The following is a 19,590-nucleotide window of genomic DNA, read 5'->3' on the forward strand; positions in this document are numbered from 1 at the left end:
AAACAGATGCCTTATGAATATGTGGGTTAATGAGGATTAAATGGCACATTTTGCTGAAAAAACACCTATGAGGGGGAATAAACTTGAAGGGTTTCAGGGCAATACTACACTCTGGTTCATTTTCACTGACAACCTAGGCAAGCTGTTTGCCCTTTGATTGCTTGTCTCTTCATATTGTGCCAGCATTTGTCTCTGCACTGTTTTGGTTTGGGAAACCCGTGTAGCCTATGAATTGTGTTTCATACTGGACACTTTCTCAGTTTCAAATTATAGACACGGTTTTAAATGGTAGGGCATGGTTAGCCTCTTACTGCCACTGCATCCATAGTAAGATAAAAACCCAGAGGAGGTCACAGGAGAATCTCTTGCCGCTGTCACAATAGTAGGAATAGAGGATCATTAAAGCCTATGGTTATCAATTGTTATTAAATCACTTTAGAAAAAGAAGTGGCTACCATTCGGGGCAAACTGATGATTCCATATATGAATCCCTGGGATTCCCTATTTGAGGGATATTGGAAAGGGATTGGAATAAAGAGGTGCCTCAGTAAGATTTTAAGACAGGGAGATGTAACCAGAAGAAACTATGTGAAGAAAATCCCAGAGTCCTTAACAGTCTTGGACCTGAGATCAAGAAATGCTCAAGTGCAATATAGAAACTGAGATGGGAAAAGGCATTTATTTATTTATTGGGTATGCAAAATTAAGCCAAAGTGATTGCTTCAGAAATACCTGCTTGCTTCAAATCTCACATTTTTATAAGAGACTGAATTGTGAATCTGAGTGCTTCCTATTCTGGCAAGAAAAGGGTTAATGAGCTTTTCTAACCTTAATTGGCCTCACCTGGAGAAACTTTCAGTCTATAAAGGAGAGGCTAGATTAGTTGAGTAAAGATTTGGGGGAGGATCTTGAGGTGAGCTGGCTGAAGGAAGGCTGGACTCAGCTAGACATTGCTACCTGGGAATAGGTGGGTCTACTGTGGGATGCCTGTGTTTAATCTTCTACTTAGCTCCTACTTATGATACTATAGTTGACCTTAACTCTCTTTCTACATGTTCTTAAAGGGTCTGATAAACACCAGTAGTAAGCCTCTGTTGGTTTAGTTTCTGTAATGATTTCTCATGAGGTTTGAAGGTATATGGTCACAGTGTACACAACGCCAAAGGGGTATATTTAAGTAACTGGAGAGTCATCAGCAGTTCTAGCAGCTAGACGATGAGGTCCCATTGCCATGAAAGGATAAAGGGTATATAGTTTGTGCTTGGAGCAAAGGAAACAACTGTACCACTCCTGTATATTGGGACCCAATAGTAACAATTGTAGAAGTCTGGCTAAGGGAGCTCTAATAGGATGCTATATCACGAATCCTGGAGGAAAAAAAAATTGAAGGTTTCTATTCAATCTACTCTAAATAATATGCATAGCAAAAGAAATGGAGGTTTGAGCTTCCCTAGATAATCTGCACCTTCAGGGGGAAAAATGGAATTCTTGGTCCCCAGTACTTTACAAGTCTCAGATGTCAAGACACAATAAAGGGTATGTTCAGTACAAGAAAAAGTAGAAACAAAGTTTCTCAGCAATGTAATATGGAATTATAAATCTGATCTCCAAAAATATCTCTGTAGTACAAGATCCCATTCCAGTTCCTGAGTCATCCAGTCTCTTGTCCTGATATAAAAAAGCAAAAAGAGCAACACACTCTTATATAGAAAAGGACAAATGAAGGGAAAACAATTTTATGACTTCTGAGTAGGAAGATATTGTAATGCATTATCCACTGTGTCTGAACTCCATTTTATGTGTAGGAGTATATATTTGTGAAACAGTACAAAATAAAAAGTCAATAAAAACCATACTAGCAGGAGTTACTAGCTACAGTAGTCTGTGACTAAGCAGGAATAATTTACATAGTGCCTATTTTAGAAACTCTAAAGTACTGTGAAAGCCTAAATAAGTCACAACTACTGTGTGAAAACAAGTTAGGATCATTATTCACATGGATTAGTCCTGGAGGATGTGTTCACTTAAATTAGATTTTGCTTACTAAGCTAGCCAAGAAGAACAATCTCATGTTAATATTTAGCTGCCCAAGAGAAGCAATCAATAAGAATAAAGTTACAATTAGGATATTGCTCAATACAAATCTCTAAAGGCTCTATAATACAGTGGCAAAAATGAGATGCCAGGTATCCCACAGCCCTGGTAAATCTTCTCCAGCTGGGCAGTCATTAGGCTGCTGAATTTCAACCTGTGTGCTTTTAAGCTTTCATTGCCCTCAATGGCTCTTTCCTTGGTGTCTGTGACCCTCCTCTTGCACAGAGGCTTGCTCTGCTTGTTATGGCTTCATGGAAATGGGACCTCCCGGGAGTTTGCCGAGTCCCAGACCTCCAAGAAGCTTAAGCATACGCTTTCCCAGATCTTGGGGAAATTCATCACTACAGGAAGCTCAGATAACTGCAGCAAGACTTCATATGAGTTGTAAAATCAATTTTGTCCTCTTACTCAAACACACAAACCATAGAGAAGAGACAGAAAATAAATGCAGTTTCCTGTCTCAGTTTCCTCATTATTTTTAAAAAGGCAATCAGGGCTCATGGTAGAGGTGATATCTTATTATTAGACCAACCAGATTTTTGCAAAAAAAAATCTTCTACAAAAATCGTCTTGGTCTAATAAAAGAGATCACCTCTGCCACAAGCCCTGATTGCCTTTTCTTCTAGACCAATATGATGACAACCTGGATACCCAACTTATTATTTTTAAGAATTCTTTGAGCATCTAAGGATGAATTTTCTCTCCCTTCTTCCTATGCATAGTTTTTTTCTTTTAGAACATGGTGTGTGCTCCTTCTGTGCAGTTCACTTCCTGCTACTGTCCTTGTGTCTTTGCTTTTTTTTTTAAATAGAGAGGCCTTTTTAGAATGGTAAGCACCCTTTCAACAGGTGAACTTGCATCAGCCTCACCAGGCCATCAGGTTCCTACCATGCTATTCTGCAACTTAACTTTGAGTTTCAGACTTGAACAATTGTATTTATTTCTTAAGTGCGCCACAAAACAAAAAAGACCATAATGTAACCTGCCCCGCACAGGATGCAGTACTATTTCCTGTTATTAAGTTTTATCACAGTGTGAAGGCAAAAGACAGCAGAGAAAGTAACCAAGCTGCATGTTAACAATGGAGTTAGCAGCCTGACAGAAATGCATAGATACTTCAGCATCAAATAGAATTCATGTACCGACCAGACACGGGGTCCTTACGCCCCACTTGATGCAATTACTCCAGCAGAATCCAAAGCACAGGGACTAGGTCAAGGAAACAAATAATGGGGCTTGCCAGGGAAGGCTTTGCTCTAAGTAGGATAGTAGGCCTCATACTAAAGGACTGTGGTTGATTTTATGCTATAATTTAATCCTTCCTAAAATATACATAGGTATGGGGTTGATTTGTTTCACCAACTGAGGGATAAGTAAAACTTGGTTTACCTTGCCAGTGCCATAAATCGAAGGACTGTTTCCTTTAAAGATCTGTTTGATCTCCATGAGACATGGCATCTGCTTCTTAGTTTGCAGTTTTAGTTTACGTGATTGTAACACCCACACACATACTTGGGTTGTATATTGTGGGGGGAGGGGGGTTCTGTGTGTATGGCATTTTATGTGGGCAAAATGGCCCCTGCGTTTTGGCCATGTGCTCAGCACAGGGCAAGTTCGGGCCTTGGGAAAAGAGGTGAAACCCTCTCGCCGCATTGGCCAGGGGAAACAGAGGATTCTTTAGGTTGATGGGTTGGGAGAGGAACTGGAGTCTGGCACTCAGGGCCTGGACAAGGTCAGGGTGATGTCATGCCAGGGGATATAAGAGAAGCTGGGCTGATTTGGGGGGAAGAGTAGCTGCTAGGAGCTGCTAAATGGTGAAGTTTCCTCCAAGGGAAAAGGAGTTTGTAGATAGCAAAAAGGGAAGCTCAGGTAAAGGAGAGTGAGGGAGAATTGCCCCAGGGTTTGGGAACTCCTCTCTCCTCCTTTTCTTTTCCCTTTTTTTCTCTTTTCAGGTTTTAAGGAATTAATACTGGGGAATATTGGCTCCTTGGGTTTCCTGGCCAGGAGTTAGGCCTGGCAATTTAAATAGGATTGAAATCTGGGAGTTTCTCATTCTGCCAGTTTTGGCACATAGTTGAGGCTTGCAACTTTCTGCTCCAAGTGGAGCAGTGACCGCAAACCACCTGCAGCCCAGGCCTAGAGGGTGGGCCTGCTCTTCCCCTTTGTTTCTTTTGATGGTCCTTTGCTCTAACCAAGCTGTGTGGTTGGGCTGGCTGCAGCCATTAATCGACCTGGTTTCTTTTGGAATTTTTCCTGCAGTTCTGTTTTAGCAGGCCATATAATCCAGCCCAGAAGTTTTGAGGTGTGTGCACGCTGTTTGGACCTGCAGTCGTCATACTCGCAGTCCATGGGAGCAGATTGGCTTTCTACCATTCCTTCAAGAGCAACGAGGGGCCCATTGCAGAAGGACCCACGCTCCGTAGCAGCTTCCCCTGCTGCAGCGCAGCCTATAGTGTCTTCAACTGCATTTGGGTTTTTTCCCTGTTTTCTGTAACAAATCTGTCTTTTGTGTTCACACTGCTTCTGAGGAGTGGGGTTTTGTTTATGTAGGAGACCCTAGTAATTCATTTAGTGTTTCCCAGATGAACTGGGTTGGAGCCAAGGAAAAAGATATTTGGTAACCCAGCATTGAACCTGGCCTTTTGCTGCTGCCAACTAGTGCCCAGCAGAAGGGTTGTGATCATTTTGGATTCTTTGTCCAAGAGGTTTATGCTCATTATTTCCTTGAGGAACATTACACCCCACACTTGTTAATACACATAAACAATTTTTTTAAAGTTATTTTTCTTCTATAACTGGGAAAGAAGCAAGGAAGATAGAGAGTTGGGTTTGTTTATTTGTATTTTAAATATATAGGAGGTCCCTTAACACTGCAGCAATAAAAACTGTAAATCCTATCCATTTAAGGTACTAAATAGACAGAAAGGTTCATATGCATCTTGATGTTTCACATTTCATTTTAAGGATTTTGAGCAGGTGTACTTTGAATCCTTCAAAGGCTCATTGCGCTCCAGAAAACTATTGTGAGCATTGTTTATTTGGTATGAGTTTTGAAGAAGATTGTATTTGGATGGTGATGGGGAACGGGACATTTCTGAGCTTTGATTTATTTGCTATCTGAAGTAATGTGTTACTTGTATCTGTTCTTTTGGTTTCTTTTTTTTAATGGTGCTGGGTGGTAATTATTATGTAATGCAAGTCAAATTAGGCTTAATTGTGTCAATTTATCAGCCTTTCAACATTGTTGTAAGAATTCAATAATAAGACTATTCTAATTTTCAACAGTTTTTTTAAACTGTATCTTTCCAAATAATTTAATAGTTCATGTACACCATTTAGAAAGAAAGTATATTTGTGCGATGTCCTTCATAAAAAGTCACAGAATGCTTTACAATAGAGCCCAATTAAAATGATGTGCAGTGCAGAAAATACATATTTCTCTCATTTCAGTTTTAATGTAAAAGCAGTTTGGTCATTTCATATGTCGACTGCAGAACATACTTCCTACTGAGGGGTATAATTGCAGGATGCTCTCAGTTCCCATTGTCTCAAGGTTACAGTTAGGACACACTGAATAATCCTCAGATTCAGCTCACAGTGAATGGTTAGCTTTGAATTTGGGCTAAAGGTCAGTTAAATACACTGGCCTACAGCAATTATAGATTTTAAATGCAAGTGCAATTCCTTCAAAATCAATGTAAAATTCCATAGAAAGGGGAGGTGGATTAATATGGGGGATAAAGTAGCAAGAATGGGAGCTTCTGCATTCTAGAAATGCTATTAATAGAAATACCAAAATAAGTTGTCATAGCCTGTTCTTAGTATGGGAAAAGCAAAGCCATTTTTTTAATTTACTTTATTGAGAAATGGTGTAAGCCTAGAAATACATAAGTACAGAGAGATTTACTTAGCCATTGTTAAAACCTGCTGACAGTGTAAAACTCAAGTTCTTAAGTGCTAAAGATCATAATCAGAATAATATTAAATAGAATCTCCCATTTGGAAGGTTTAAGGGAAGAAAAACTGGTCATAAGCAAATATTTCTAAGCTCCTAAGCATACTGCAGATAAACATTAGCAATAATCAACCTTCTATTAATGATAAATAATGGTTATTGTAAATCAGGGATGCGGGATATCTATTTCCTCCCAGGCCCCTGCTGCAATTGTGAACGCTCCCTTCTCCCCCACTCCCACGCTGCCTTGTGGAGGCATGATATCCCTTCCTGCACAGCCCGGACTCTCAGCTCCTTGTGCTGTGCTGCACTACTCTGTCCTCCGTGGCAAAGGCAGGAGATGACCGCTGAAGGAGGGAGAGGAAGCCCACAGACGGGGACTGCTACTGGAGCAATGATGGGAGTCCTGGCTGTGTGACAGCCTGGGGGGGGGCTGCAATTTAACCCCTTGTGGGCTGTGGTGCAGGCTGCCACTTGGGCACCCCTGATATAAATGTTCCTAGCAGCTTTGCAATGTTTGCTTATGTGACTACTACACTATTCCAAAGTACCAAACATTTCTTTTCCATTATAGCAATTTGCAGCATGGTAATACACTAAAAAGGTTTTTTTTTCTACTGTAATAATCTGAATGAGCTGTGAAAACCGTGCTCATGAGCAGTGAATAGCTTGTGATTCAGAGTCAGTAAAGAATCTGTTTCAGATCTGTTAGCTAATGACCGACCTTCAAGAATGAGTAATCATTTGGAATATTTGCACAAACAACAAACTCATAGTGGGTGTTTTATTCTTCTTCCCCCTCATGCAGATTGCTTAGCATGTGCTTCCCTGACAAGCCAGGAATGACATACACACAGTACTTAGCAAGCAGATTTTTTTCCTATTGTTTCATGGTTGTACTGCTTCCTTTCAACAGAAAGATAATTTATTCTCTTTAGATTAAAATGGACAAACATTTAACCACTTTGCATTATGGATACTGGTGATATGAATTATTATATAAAATACCTAAAAATGTTACATGAATTATTGAATTGCTACTGGCTTACATAGCAGTATTAAACCATACCATCATTCTTAAATGAAATGTTGATTAAAGAGGAGAATACATTTATATGTATTATATAAGCAGAATGAATGAAAAAAGTACCTAAAATAAGCCTCGCCATTTTAGCTGGTGGTATAACTCAGTCCATCATAGAGAAGGTCATAGATTTTTTTTTTTCATGAGCTTATTTTGTTCATGAAATGTGCTGAAGTTGTCCCCAAAATGAAGAACATGAGGTGCAAAATAAAGGTCACTTTTCCCTTATGTAATGCCATGTCAGATGTTTAGGAGCCTTTCTAATGGATTTTAGAGATCAAGAACAGCATTTACTGACACTTTTATGAAAGATACACTATGGGCACAGTACTCAGATTTCAATTATTTAGACAATGTCAGTGCCTGAAAAGAGAAATGGTTTCAGAAATTCCATATTGTTAGAAGTGGAAATCTCTGCTTTTGGAATAACAATAATTACAAAAGCGGCGGGGTGGGGAGCACAGGGGGATGGGACGGGCAACAGCATTTTTTACTTATTCTGCTTTTTGAATAGAGGCCATACAAACATTACCAGAAAACTGGAAGCAGAGGTGCAATTTCCATTGTTAAAGCTTTTTACCTTGGAAATTAACAGACAATATAACAACCTCTGGATTTATGCATAAAAAGACAAGTGCAGAATACGTTCCTTCAGATGTATTGAAAACGTGTCTGAAACCAAATGTAGAATACAGAATTGATGATGGATATGACTCAGATGCACTCAAAGCACAAAAATAGCCAGAAGAAGGAAGACTGCTATTTATAGTTATGGTGACATTTTGACTAAAGTCAAACCTATGATGGCTATTGGAAAATAGCAAGCATTGGTACATTGTAGCATCCTATATAGGGAAATAGGGACATTTTTACAGTAGTTATACCTTGAAAAGAGACTCAGAGTTATTTGTTAGTTGTTGTTTTTGCTAGATAGTACAAATAAGTGAAAGAGATCAAATTCTCTTTTATTGGGATTTGGAGTCTCCAAAAAGTGGAGAGGAAACTGGAAACTAGGACAGTTCTAAGAGGTCTCAGTACCAGCTAGACCTGGGAGAGAGTGTACATAGAGCACCTGGTAATTCAAAAACACAAAAGGGTATGAGGTAGGGTGGAGAGTAAGTTTTTAACTCTTTACAGTACAACTTAGAATTTAATGCCTTTTTTTTCTCTCCAAAACCTCACCCATCCTTCCAAAAGTACTCCTGGCTTCAGAGAGTATAAAACTTATTTCTGATTAGAAAGCATGTTGCATGACATGAGACTTCCTAAGTGAATGAATGGACTTGTTCACCACAGATATCTATCAACATTGCTATTAGGGTTGTATATATGATTTGTAAGCAGTGTATTGGAATAAGACTTCCATCTTCCTGTGACCAATAATGAGGCCTAGATTCTTAGAAGCCTCTGAAAAATGGGCCATGAGAAGTTGGCAGTCCTCCTCTCCATGCAAAGAAGGTATAGACGTGAGCAAAGGAGCACCTCAGCCAGTTCTTTAGAAGCTTGAGGGCATGTCTGCATATACAATTAATGCACCTGAATTTTCTCTGCAGAAAATTAAGGCTCATTAAAGTGCTCCTGGTCCAAGGCTGCTCCTGCCCTGCTCTGCTGCCCTGCAGCAGCCAGGGGGAGCTTCAGGCTTTCCCGGGTGTCTGCCTTGAACTGTCCCTCTCTGGGGGCAATCCTGATATGTGCAGGGAGGCTGGAGCTGTCCCAGCTCAGCAGGCAGCTCCCTACCAGCTGCAGAGAGATGAGGGTAGGCCCCAAACCCTGTGTTGGGGCCCCAGTTGTCCCACCTGCCAGCCATGTGAAGAGCGGGACTGTCCCGATTTCCACAGGTCTGGGAGGCAGCTGCCCAACAGCCAGGAGGGCTCTCCCAGCCACATGGAGACTGGGTTGCACCCTCATCCCACCAGCATCCCACCAAGTCAGAACAGTTCTCCCTGCCCCCTGCTGCCTAGCTGACCCAGAACAATTTGGTCCCGGTCAGCATCTATGTTTGCGCTTTGGCACGTTAGTTTAAATGAGCTGGTTTCTAGTACCTGTACCTACACATGTGGACAGTGACGCTTTACTGTACATTAGATTAGTCTAATGCATGTGAATGCATCCCGAGTGTTGGACTGTAGACAGCGAAAATTGTGTGCATGAGGATGAATAGGAAATTGTATAAGCATCTGTTTATCTAAATTTCTCAAGGCATATGTAAGCATAAAAGCAGCAGGATCCTAAACAAAGAAAGAGGTAGAACACAGATCTATTTGACTCCAATAAAGCTGGTGAAGGGTCTGAAGCATCGTTGTCTTCAGTGACCCTAGGCATTGTACTGTCATGGAAGAGATTATCTGAATAGTTTTTTCTTCTAGGAAAGCATTTTGTCTAACATGTCTTGGAAAGTATTAGTTGCAATTTTTATTTCATTCAGAACAATTAACAGTTATTTTGAAATCAGCTTAGGTTGGCTGTGATGACAGGCGGCCAACCAAATGGATTGTGGAACTGTTTGACATGTACCACAACCCTACACCACAGTTTAAAACAGGAATAGAAGACTATTTGCTCTCACTAAATTCTACTGTAATTAACCAACAAAAAATTAAATAAATAAATAAAGACTAGACATTGCATTTAAAATGCTTATTCTTGGAGAAAATCTTCTTTAATGATTGCAAGCAGTTAGTCTTTGCTGCTTGTCTCTTCATTAAGCTTTATAGAACATTTTGAAAATATTTTGTCATACCCTGTGCTGAAGATTGTATTGTTAGCATCTTCTTTGAGATACACTTCTGTATTTTCCACATAGGTAGTGTTCTTTTCTAGTTATAGAGGCTTAACTATGTCACTTTTGAGAAATATGATCAGAAATTGTATCCAGGATGCTTTCAAATGGGTGAATCACCTTCTCTAGGCTTTCTTTATTTTTTTTTTAACATTGGTTCTTTAAACGCTCATGAAATCAGTTAGCTTAAGAGTTCTAATATTTTTTCCCTACCTGTAACTGCCAAATTTAGGACTTGTATGAAATGATTCAGCTTTCTCAGACATCACTGCCAAGAATTTCATCTTTTATTCTCTTTCTCTTTCTTACAGTGCCTTTATTAAGGAGGTCAAAACCTCCTTATAGCAGCTCTTTATGCGTTGGAGAAGGGAGCCACGAAGCTAATATAGCAACATTTTGCTGCCTGTACAGAAATGCATTATAATTGGAAAGCCACAAATTGATTTCCAAAAAGATTCGCTCTTGACCTTGTAGCATTATCTTAGAAAGGAGAAATACATTGCGACTTCCTAGAGATGGGCCAGCTAGAAAGAGGCTAAACCTGAAGCTATTTATCTGAACCTAATCTTATGGGTTAGATTAAACAAGTTACATGTGAGCCAATTCCCCCTTTTGGTTTGCAAAATGAAAACCAACAAACCCTGCATTCCCACTTCTTTCTGTGAATCTGTATTCGTGGTATTAATTTACAACTCTCACAGAAAGGTGCTGCATTGCTATCTGTCCTCATATATTTGCTTGCTAGTAATCTGATCCTCTCTGCTCTATGCCTTAGTAACAATGACTTGGGTAATTGGGCACTACTTTTCCCTCAGTCCTAAGTAAGTGAAGAACAGAACCGCCTAGATACATAAACAAAGCAGAGGTGAAAGGAAACTTAAATAGAAAATGCCAAATTTGGATTTCTAAATTAGAGTTGGAGTCAAATTGATCAAGTTAAATGGGATTTAGGAGGGGTTTAGGCCACTAGTCGCAAGGAGCAGCCCTGCTCCAGTATCTGCAAAAACTTATCCACCCAGGGTGTCTGTAGATGTGTGGGACGTGAGCATCAATGCACTGTAATTACAGTGCATTGGAGCAGACTCTATTAATTGAGTCTGTTGGAGCATGCTAACTAGCACACTCCAGCATCCTCGGCATCTCCTGTCGTCAACATCCCTGTGCTTCAAAATGGCAGTGAGGGCACTTTAACTAAAACTCATTGAATGAGCTTTTGTTAAAGCACCCCCACTGCCATTTTGAAGCACAGGGATGCTGAATACATGAGATGCTGCGGGCAGCTCCCAAGAACCTCTCTAATTAAAGTGCTCTGCCTCCCCTTCCCTGAGCACTTGTAAAGACGTCCCCACATTCATTCACTGCCTCCTCTTTGACCTGAGAAGTTCCCTGGGTGCCTAGACTTGGGTGGTGTACAAGTTACTGTTAAACGGTCATAAAGTCACCCAAGCATTGACCCATTAAAGGGTGTGAAGCTGTGCTAAGCACCCTCTAAACCTTATTTAAAGTTATGCCAGTTAAGGTGAAGGTTATTGTTGATCTATGAAACGATGATCTGTTTACCCAGTTCATTCCAATGTATTGTTAGTCTACTTGGGAAAGATAAAACACTCTATTTTCCTTCCTCTAGCATCCCAGGATGCACCATTCCCAGCCCTTCCCATTCCTTTGTTCCATGGGTAAACCTTCAACTGCCCCAAACTCTACTGCTAGCCCTAAACCAATGACCCCTTCAAAGGGGTACAACCACAGCACAACCCCAGCACTGTCTGACCACCCAAGTGCAGCTCACCATCCCTGTGAAAACAGCAGCAGTAATCTTACTACCTATATCCCTGAGACGAATAAGCCAGACAACAGAAACCATTCTCAGCTGGGTATCAGCTCTGCCCTGGCACGATAGGCATGTGATAAGCCTGCTAGGTGTTAGTTATGCCCTGCTGTATTAACCCAATCCCCCTGAACCAATCTCCAATTTAAGTGAAACACATGCAAAACATTGGTATTATTATTATACTAGCCAATTGCCTGTGAAAAATGATTCCCTTCCTGCCCCCCCCTCCATCTGCCCCATCACCAGTCATGCCCTCCCCCCTCATCCATCCTGTTGCTGCCGCCTGCAGGGGGGAAGGGGGTGTCCCCAGCAGTGCTGGCCTTGCTCCCCCCACTCCCATCTGTCTGCTGTTTTCATGCCCTGCAAGGGGAGCAGAGCCAGTGCTGCTGGCCTAGCCCCCCTATTCTGTTAGCTTCATGGCCACCGTCTCCAGTGGCACTGGCCCTGCCCCCTCCATCCACTTTGTCACCGCTGCCACCTGCCAGGGGTGTGGGGGTGGGGACAGAGGCCCATGTCTGCACCCCCAGCACTTTGGGGCTGGACCCACTCCCACCACCCTCACCCACCCTAGCTGCTTTGGAGCAGGGGCTGGGGCTGCTCTGCCCACCCCACCCAGGGGGCTGGTGGGAACAGAGCCCAGCATCCAGTCCTGTGGCCCTGTTCCCCTTGTCCAGCTCTGCACAACCCCATTCCCCCACGGGCAGTTTGGGGCTGATTCCCCCCCACCCACCCTCCATTGTGGCAGCCCTGACCCCATTCCCTCACCCCTTCATGCTGCTGCTGCCACTTCCTCCATGGAGCAGGGGGGGCCAGGCCAGCTGTGCTGCCCCCCCCTAACCCCCCCCAGCCCTTCTGTTTGCACCATCATGGAGTCACTCTGCTCCCTGATGTTTGGAATGCTGCAGGAGCACTCTGATTGGCTACCGAGACAGAGTGTAAATAAAGTGTTATGTGCAGACAGACAGACTACAGCTTTATAATATTAGAATATTGTTTTTCACTCCTCCCACTTCACTTCTTCCCCCTATCCACTTACTTCAAACAGGTTATTTATTTTAAGAATTTTATCCTTACCCCTGTAACTCTGGCTGCCTCCTGCTGGCTGTCAAGGGAGGGAAGGAAACCACAGCCCCCATGATGGTTTCTCTGCCTCCAAGCTACATGAGTTGATGAGTCTTCTACCCCAGAGGAGGAATAGAGTCCTGGCCCCTGTTCATACCCCTGGTTGCCTAGTCGTCTAATAGCAAGTCCCAGTTATGCAGATCTGAGATGATATTAAGCCTTAAACCTGTGACTGCTTTGAAACTGTTCTAGCTTTATAACAGTATAACATTCCCCATATTTAAAATATTTTAAAGGTAGCCTGTAACAGCACTTTATCTCCTAATCATTCTCAGAAAATTCATTTTGATTTGTTACACTATATTTTTGGCCCACGTGGAAACACAATAGGTACTTAACTCTGGAAAGCGTAAGTACCTGCAAAGCATGATCTGCTAGGCAACCCACAGAACATGCTGCGTGGATGCTGGCAGAGGTTCAAGCATCACACACTTGGCCATGGTAACTGGACAGTGGGTTTGGGCATCCTAATCAAGTTGGCATCTGTCTTCTGGGCACTTTGAGTCCTGGTTGGATGGAAGCACCAGGTGTGTAGCTCTGAATAAATTCATAAGATCTAAACAGAGGCAGACATTCAGTCCTAGCCAATGCCTTGTATTTCCTATTGGTTAATTCTGGACAACTCCTTGTCAGGACCTCATTGGTCTCAAGGTGCAGACAGAAGTGTAAGTCTTGGGTCTAACTTGTGGCATTTTTACAGAAAGTGTCATCAGTTAGACTGATCCTCTTCACCCAATAGATGTTAGATGTTGGATCAGGAAGGTGGGAGTTTCAGCTCTAATTGGGAGCTGATCCAGGGAGAGAAGCTGCAACTTTGCAGCCTCTGCCCTTAGCTCTGCCCCCTCCACACCCCCACAACTCTTGTGCTGACTTGGGATGGGAGGGGGAGAAGGCAGGAGGGGAGTAAGGTTCATTCTGGGGTTTTCTAAGCTGTGGTGGAGGTGGGGGTGCATTAGAGGCCCCCCCTAAGGTGGGGGGGGCTCCAATCCACCTGTCCCCCACTTCACTCCAGTGCTGCTGGGGAAACCCCAGAATGTACCTCGCTCCCCTGCCTTCTCCTTCTCCCATCCTGAGACAGCACTGGGAGCTGGGCTGTGCTGCAACAGCCCAGCACTGGAGCAGACAGAAGTGAATGAAGGCACTCTGCTTTGGAGCATCTTCATATTTACCTGGCATGGGTAATACCATAACCATGATGGTGGCAGTGGAGGTACCCTGACCAAGGTATACAATTAAAATGGCACTGTGTAGTGGAACGTTGTGCCCTTGTCTACTTGTGGACAGGACTCCCTACAAGAACCTCATAGTTAGCTTTCCACTGGCCAGCTTCCAGTGTGAGGATCTTGGCTACATGCCAACTTTATGGAAATGGAAGACTCCTCCCTAGCTTGCTCCTCCAGCAATACATCTGTGGGCAAGTGAAACATGGGGGCATCCAAACCCCAAGCCTCTGGGCTTGGTCCTGCATGTAGGTTGCCCACCAAAGGATTTGGAAGCATCTGATACCCCAGGTGGGGATGGCAGACAGTTCTTGAATGACTCACAGAATTGGAATTGATTGGCTGATTTGACTTGGGACATGAAAAATTTTCCTTAAAAAATAAAAATGAAATAAATCTTCATTTGAATCCTCGTACAACAAGGGTTAATTTTTTGCATGACTGGAGCACTCTGCAGCTGGGCTCTTCTGATAGGGTACAACTGTAGAGTGCTTTCAAGGGGCTGATCACAGAAATGTAATTTCTGTCTGTACCCACATTGCCTGGGATCATCTAACATTGCTCATTGACAGTATAGGGATCCTTAGATGCTTTACCTTGTTGATTTTTCTGAATCACCTTCACCTAGTTTTTTTAAGCATGCTAAAGCCCAATGGAAGTGCCTACAGGTATGTAGGTATCTGCTTCATAAACAAATTGTCTGTTTGTCACAGTTGCTAAACAACCACAACTATAATTAGAGTCAGATTTTTAAACAATCTGAGTGCTGGAGTTTGTTGAAACTAGATTTTTTAAATGTTGACCTAAGCATTTTTCCTGAGGGGTAAATTCAATCTGAGGAACCTGAAAAGGCAAAACTTCCTAAACTCATTCATATATTTCCTAGATTAGACACAGAAAGGAGACATATCCATACTGGTATAGTCCTTTCTGATGACATTACATAAATACACTTTTCAGTTTCACAGACCTGCAGTATGGTCAGAAACGGTTCTATCCCAGATAGAAGTGTTTGTATGTATAGTATAAACCATTAGTATATAAATACGTACAGCACATTTTTTATCAAAGATACATCTGTATGACTTTGTTGTAGGTATTGATAGATTCTAAATTAGCATGAAATATCCCTATATATGTTTTATTGCATTATCCAAGCTGATCGTTGCTATCACTTGATTTTTTTTCATTTGCTTTGCAATCCTTTGTTATTTCTATTTAAGTAAAATAATGAAGTCTTTGCTGTTGCTGTGGAAGAGCTCCATTTTTTACTTTAACAATGTAGCTTTACTTTGCTGCATGTAATCTAAATAGCTTTCAACTTGGTACCTTTAGAAATCCCATTATTCCATATGAGTGGGTGAAGGCGCTGCCATTGAGGCAGAATTTCTTTAAAAATTGCGTTTTTGTGATTTCTTTTTTAAAGCAGACATTGCCTTCTGGGAGTATAGGATGTATTCAGACACGGAATGGAAATAAGGCAAGACATTCAGAATACACTTAAGCACTTAAGGTGTAGCTTACCTTAACAAAGCCAATTTAAACCTTCAAAAATACTGAGTTGTTTCTTTATTAGGGAATAGATCCACTCAGTAATAGGCTGGGGATACAGAGTCTGGGAAAAAAAAAGCTACTTGCTATTACAGAGTACTCCAGATAAAAGTACTCATCCTATAAAAGTTTCATTTCAGTGATACACAAAGCTATTATATTCCTTCCTTTCTGTTTTGGTACAATTTGCTTTGTATAGTATTACCTACCAACTGTATTCCAAAGTGCTTTCTGGAAGTAATGCAATTACAGAGCTAAAAACAAACAGAAGCAGAGGGAGAGGAATTAGGAAGTGAGATGGGATTTCAGAAGGGATGGAGAGTCGATAAGCCTTGAACACATTGAAAGGTAATTTCAAATAGGATGAGATGTCATACCACAATTGTTCCTTTACAATAGTGTGCCAAAGGATACACTTGCATTAGAGGAGAAAAAAAAAAGGATCAGGAAGTGAGTTAACACAGCTACATTTCTCTGTATTTATCAAGCATTTTTTATCTTGGTACCAAGTATTAAGATGCATTTTGAGGAAGCCTGGAACAAATGTCTAGAAGGTTTTATAAACAACATGCACATACCTCTAAATCTTCTTCTTTTTTTTCTGGTTTTTTTTTTTTTTTTTAGGGCTTTTTAGATTTAGAAACCTGGTTTCTATTGAATTCACTGAACTTACCCTGTCACACTCTCAAGGAGATTCAAAGAAGGACTGCTACTGGTTCCTGAGGTAACCATCAGCCAGAAAATATATACATTAGTAACTTATGTATTTGCTCAGGTCTTGGATTTACTCTTACAGTGGCTCTTAGAATAGGCACATTCAGCCTACGTACAGATATTCAAAGAGCCGAAGGCAGAATTGATCTAAGTTATGCATTTTTTTTGTAAGCAGTGTTTTTCAGATCAGTAGTGAACAGGAAACGTTTGTCCTTTGTGAACAAATCTTGGAATTGGCTCCACCAGTTTTAAATCAGTCTGTGCACCAAACTTCCATTCTGTTATGGGTATAGACTGGTTTCCAATCACTTAGACATCACACTTTTACAGGTATGTACCTGGTTTCAAGGAACAGAAGAAAACCACCTAGAAAAAGATATAACAGAAGGTTGTGTGCCAGGAAAAAATGTGGATGGACCAAGGAAAAAGATGGTACAAAGACACAGGACTAGACCAGATTACCTATAAATAGTGGCAAGGCAAACTATTTATAGAGCCAAGTGGAGAGTATTTATCCATTATGTTGCTGACCCTGTTGATGAGGATGGCACTTGACTGTGTGTGATTTTTATGGAGCAAAGATTCTGTTATGAAGTTTTTATTTTTAATTTCTGTCTATTGTTTTATGGCTGTTTTATCTCAGCCCCTCGTACACATTGTTTTTTGTATGTTTTCACATGCTTGCTGTTATTATAACCATAATGTTCATAGATTTAGGGCCATAAGGAGCCAATATAATTTGTTTAGCACAGTCCACATACCCTCACTTAATTCCTGCATTAAACCCATTGCTCCTGCTTGAGTCCTAGCTTGTCTGTCAAAGATGTTTACTTTTATTGGATATGATGGAGTGTCTATAACGTTGTTGGATAGCCAGTGGAACAACTTAATTACAAGGTTAAATATATATATTTTTTATTCTTAGGTTGAATTCTTCTAGCTTCAGCATCCAACCACTAAATCTCATTATACCTGTTTCTTTAGATATTATATTATCAAGTATTTGTAGATCATGATTAAGCTATCCTTTAATATCATGAATAAATGAACTAGATAAAGGTTTTTCTCAAGTGTCTTTCTTCCTGAAGTACTTGTCTATCTTGAGAGTTGGAAATTATAACCTCAGTTCTATTCACAAACAAAAAACAGAACTATAAAGATACGCACGTACAGTTACGAAAACAAAGATATACTGATAAGACTGTATATGTTTCTATTAAAACAAACTATGACTTGTTGTGATAAATCATGTTGTAAATTTAAATTCTGGCTTTGTTTGATGTGTTTTTTGTTTTTTTTTAATTTAAAGAAACACCAAGATTCATGTGGCAATTTTATATATTGTTTTCCTTGTCCTGACTGTAGGTTTTTTTGTTGCATGGACCTTATCTTTCTCTATAAATGGAGAAAAGGACCAATGCATACGTCAGTGAAGCTTCTCCTCCAATGAACAAATTAATATTTGTTAATTAAAAAAGCAAAACAAAACACATTTCTCTTTGATACCTAAAAACTGAGGGTCTTCCCAAAGATCTGCCTATGTATTTATCCTCTCTGTAGCTTAATTTTGTTCCTACTTGTTATTTCTTCTCTGAAGACCATGATGACCTGTGTACCTCTTTCCTTTCCTGTGCTACTTCCGTACTTCTGCAAATATCCAAATTTTATACGAGGATTTTAACTGCTTGTATTCTAGGAGCTGCAAACTATGCATCTGCTGTCAACAATAAATCTGGCATAGCACTTTATATGCATGCAGTTGCAAATTCATGATATGGGGAGCCACACAGTTTGAATGCTATACTACATTTACTTTGCATATTCCCTGCATGTGTGCCCCCTTTGCCCCCAGACACGTACACATGTTTCTGTATTCATAAGCTACTCTCCTCTTCTAGAAATGGCAGAAAAGCTTAGTCTCCTTTTTGTTTTAGAACAGTAGCAGCACAGATAACATTGACCCATTAGACAACCAGTGATGGGAGCAACACCCTCTACCATATCTTCATCCTGTGTTTGGGTGGTATTATTGCATGCCACTTCCTATTTGCAAAAATTGCTTCAGTGATTATTCTCAATTCATGTATTCAAGCTTTTTTTTTTCTCTTTAAATCGTATGTGAGAGACTTATTTTAAAATTAAATGTAAAATTTAGATTTAAATGCACGATTGTGGTATGTAGACTACCTTCACGTATGATCTGAGAGATTCTCCTGGTTTGTTCTCTTGGTAGAAAACCTTACCCAGAGATGCCTGAACAGACATTCAAATGCTGAGTCCCTGAAGAGCAGATAGCTTGCAGTGCTGATGTTGTGCAGCCAGGAGTTCCTTGCGTATGTGCTCTGCAGGTTCCTTTATTAGGGTTACCATATGTCTGGGTTTTCCCAGACATAACCTCTTTTTGGATCCTCCAATCTCCATCTGGGCATTTAAAAAACAAACAAACAAAAAAAGATCAAATATCTTAGATTTTGTTTAGCTCAGCATTGAAGATTTTCCCAGCACTTCCTGGCTTGCCTTAGTAAGGAGCTGCTTGGGGCTGGGGGGAGGGGAAGGAGGGTGATTTGAGGCAGGGCACATATGCATGTGGCCAGCAGGCAGCCAGGGAGGGTGGTGGGATCAGCCCCTGCAGCTGGATGCAGATATGTCTGTGGGGGTTGGAGGGCCAGGGCTTGAGGACTGTCCAGGGACCTGGAGGACAGGGGTGGGTGTGTGTGTGTGGAGGAGCTGGGGATATGAGGATTATTGGTTGCTGAAGGACTGTGTTGTGACTTCTCTCAGAAAAGAACATGTACAGATATTTGCTTTCTCAGGAGAAACTCTCCTGAGAGTGATTTAACCCTAGTTGTTTCTGGGGTAATATTTTTTTTTTTCCTGGAGTGGTCATTTTTCTCTGGGAGAAAAATTCTGAACCTCTGTACACCCATGGTTTCTAGGAGAGCAAAACCCTCCCAGAAGAAACTGAATGTCTGTACGTAGCTTATCTAGGTCTAGTGTTGCTGAATCGTAGCTTGGTTATGAACAGATAGCAAGATAGACTGTTGCAGATGCATGCATAACTGCTCAGCCCAGATCTACATAGATCACTTGTAAAAGTGAGAAAAATGTAGTTCTTGACCTCTCTCCTGAGATTGTCACAAATGTCTGTTTTAATACTTATTTTAGGTGACTTAGACATCTATTTTCTAAAACCTGAACTTAGGCCACCCACTTGTTCCACACAGAATTGTTGTACCATGT

At 41.1% G+C, this 19,590-nt stretch overlaps 1 long non-coding RNA gene across 1 annotated transcript; it reads left to right on the plus strand.

Annotated features, from left to right (window-relative positions):
• The first annotated feature begins 900 nt into the window (after positions 1 to 900).
• LOC102386572 lies at positions 901 to 16,760 on the plus strand. The gene is made up of 3 exons (XR_323242.1): positions 901 to 967; positions 16,261 to 16,360; positions 16,681 to 16,760. It is a non-coding gene; the product is annotated as an uncharacterized LOC102386572 (long non-coding RNA).
• The last annotated feature ends 2,830 nt before the right edge of the window (positions 16,761 to 19,590 follow it).

Source organism: Alligator sinensis, unplaced genomic scaffold, assembly GCF_000455745.1.
Source record: "Alligator sinensis unplaced genomic scaffold, ASM45574v1 scaffold787_1, whole genome shotgun sequence".
Classification (NCBI taxonomy): Eukaryota; Metazoa; Chordata; order Crocodylia; family Alligatoridae; genus Alligator; species Alligator sinensis.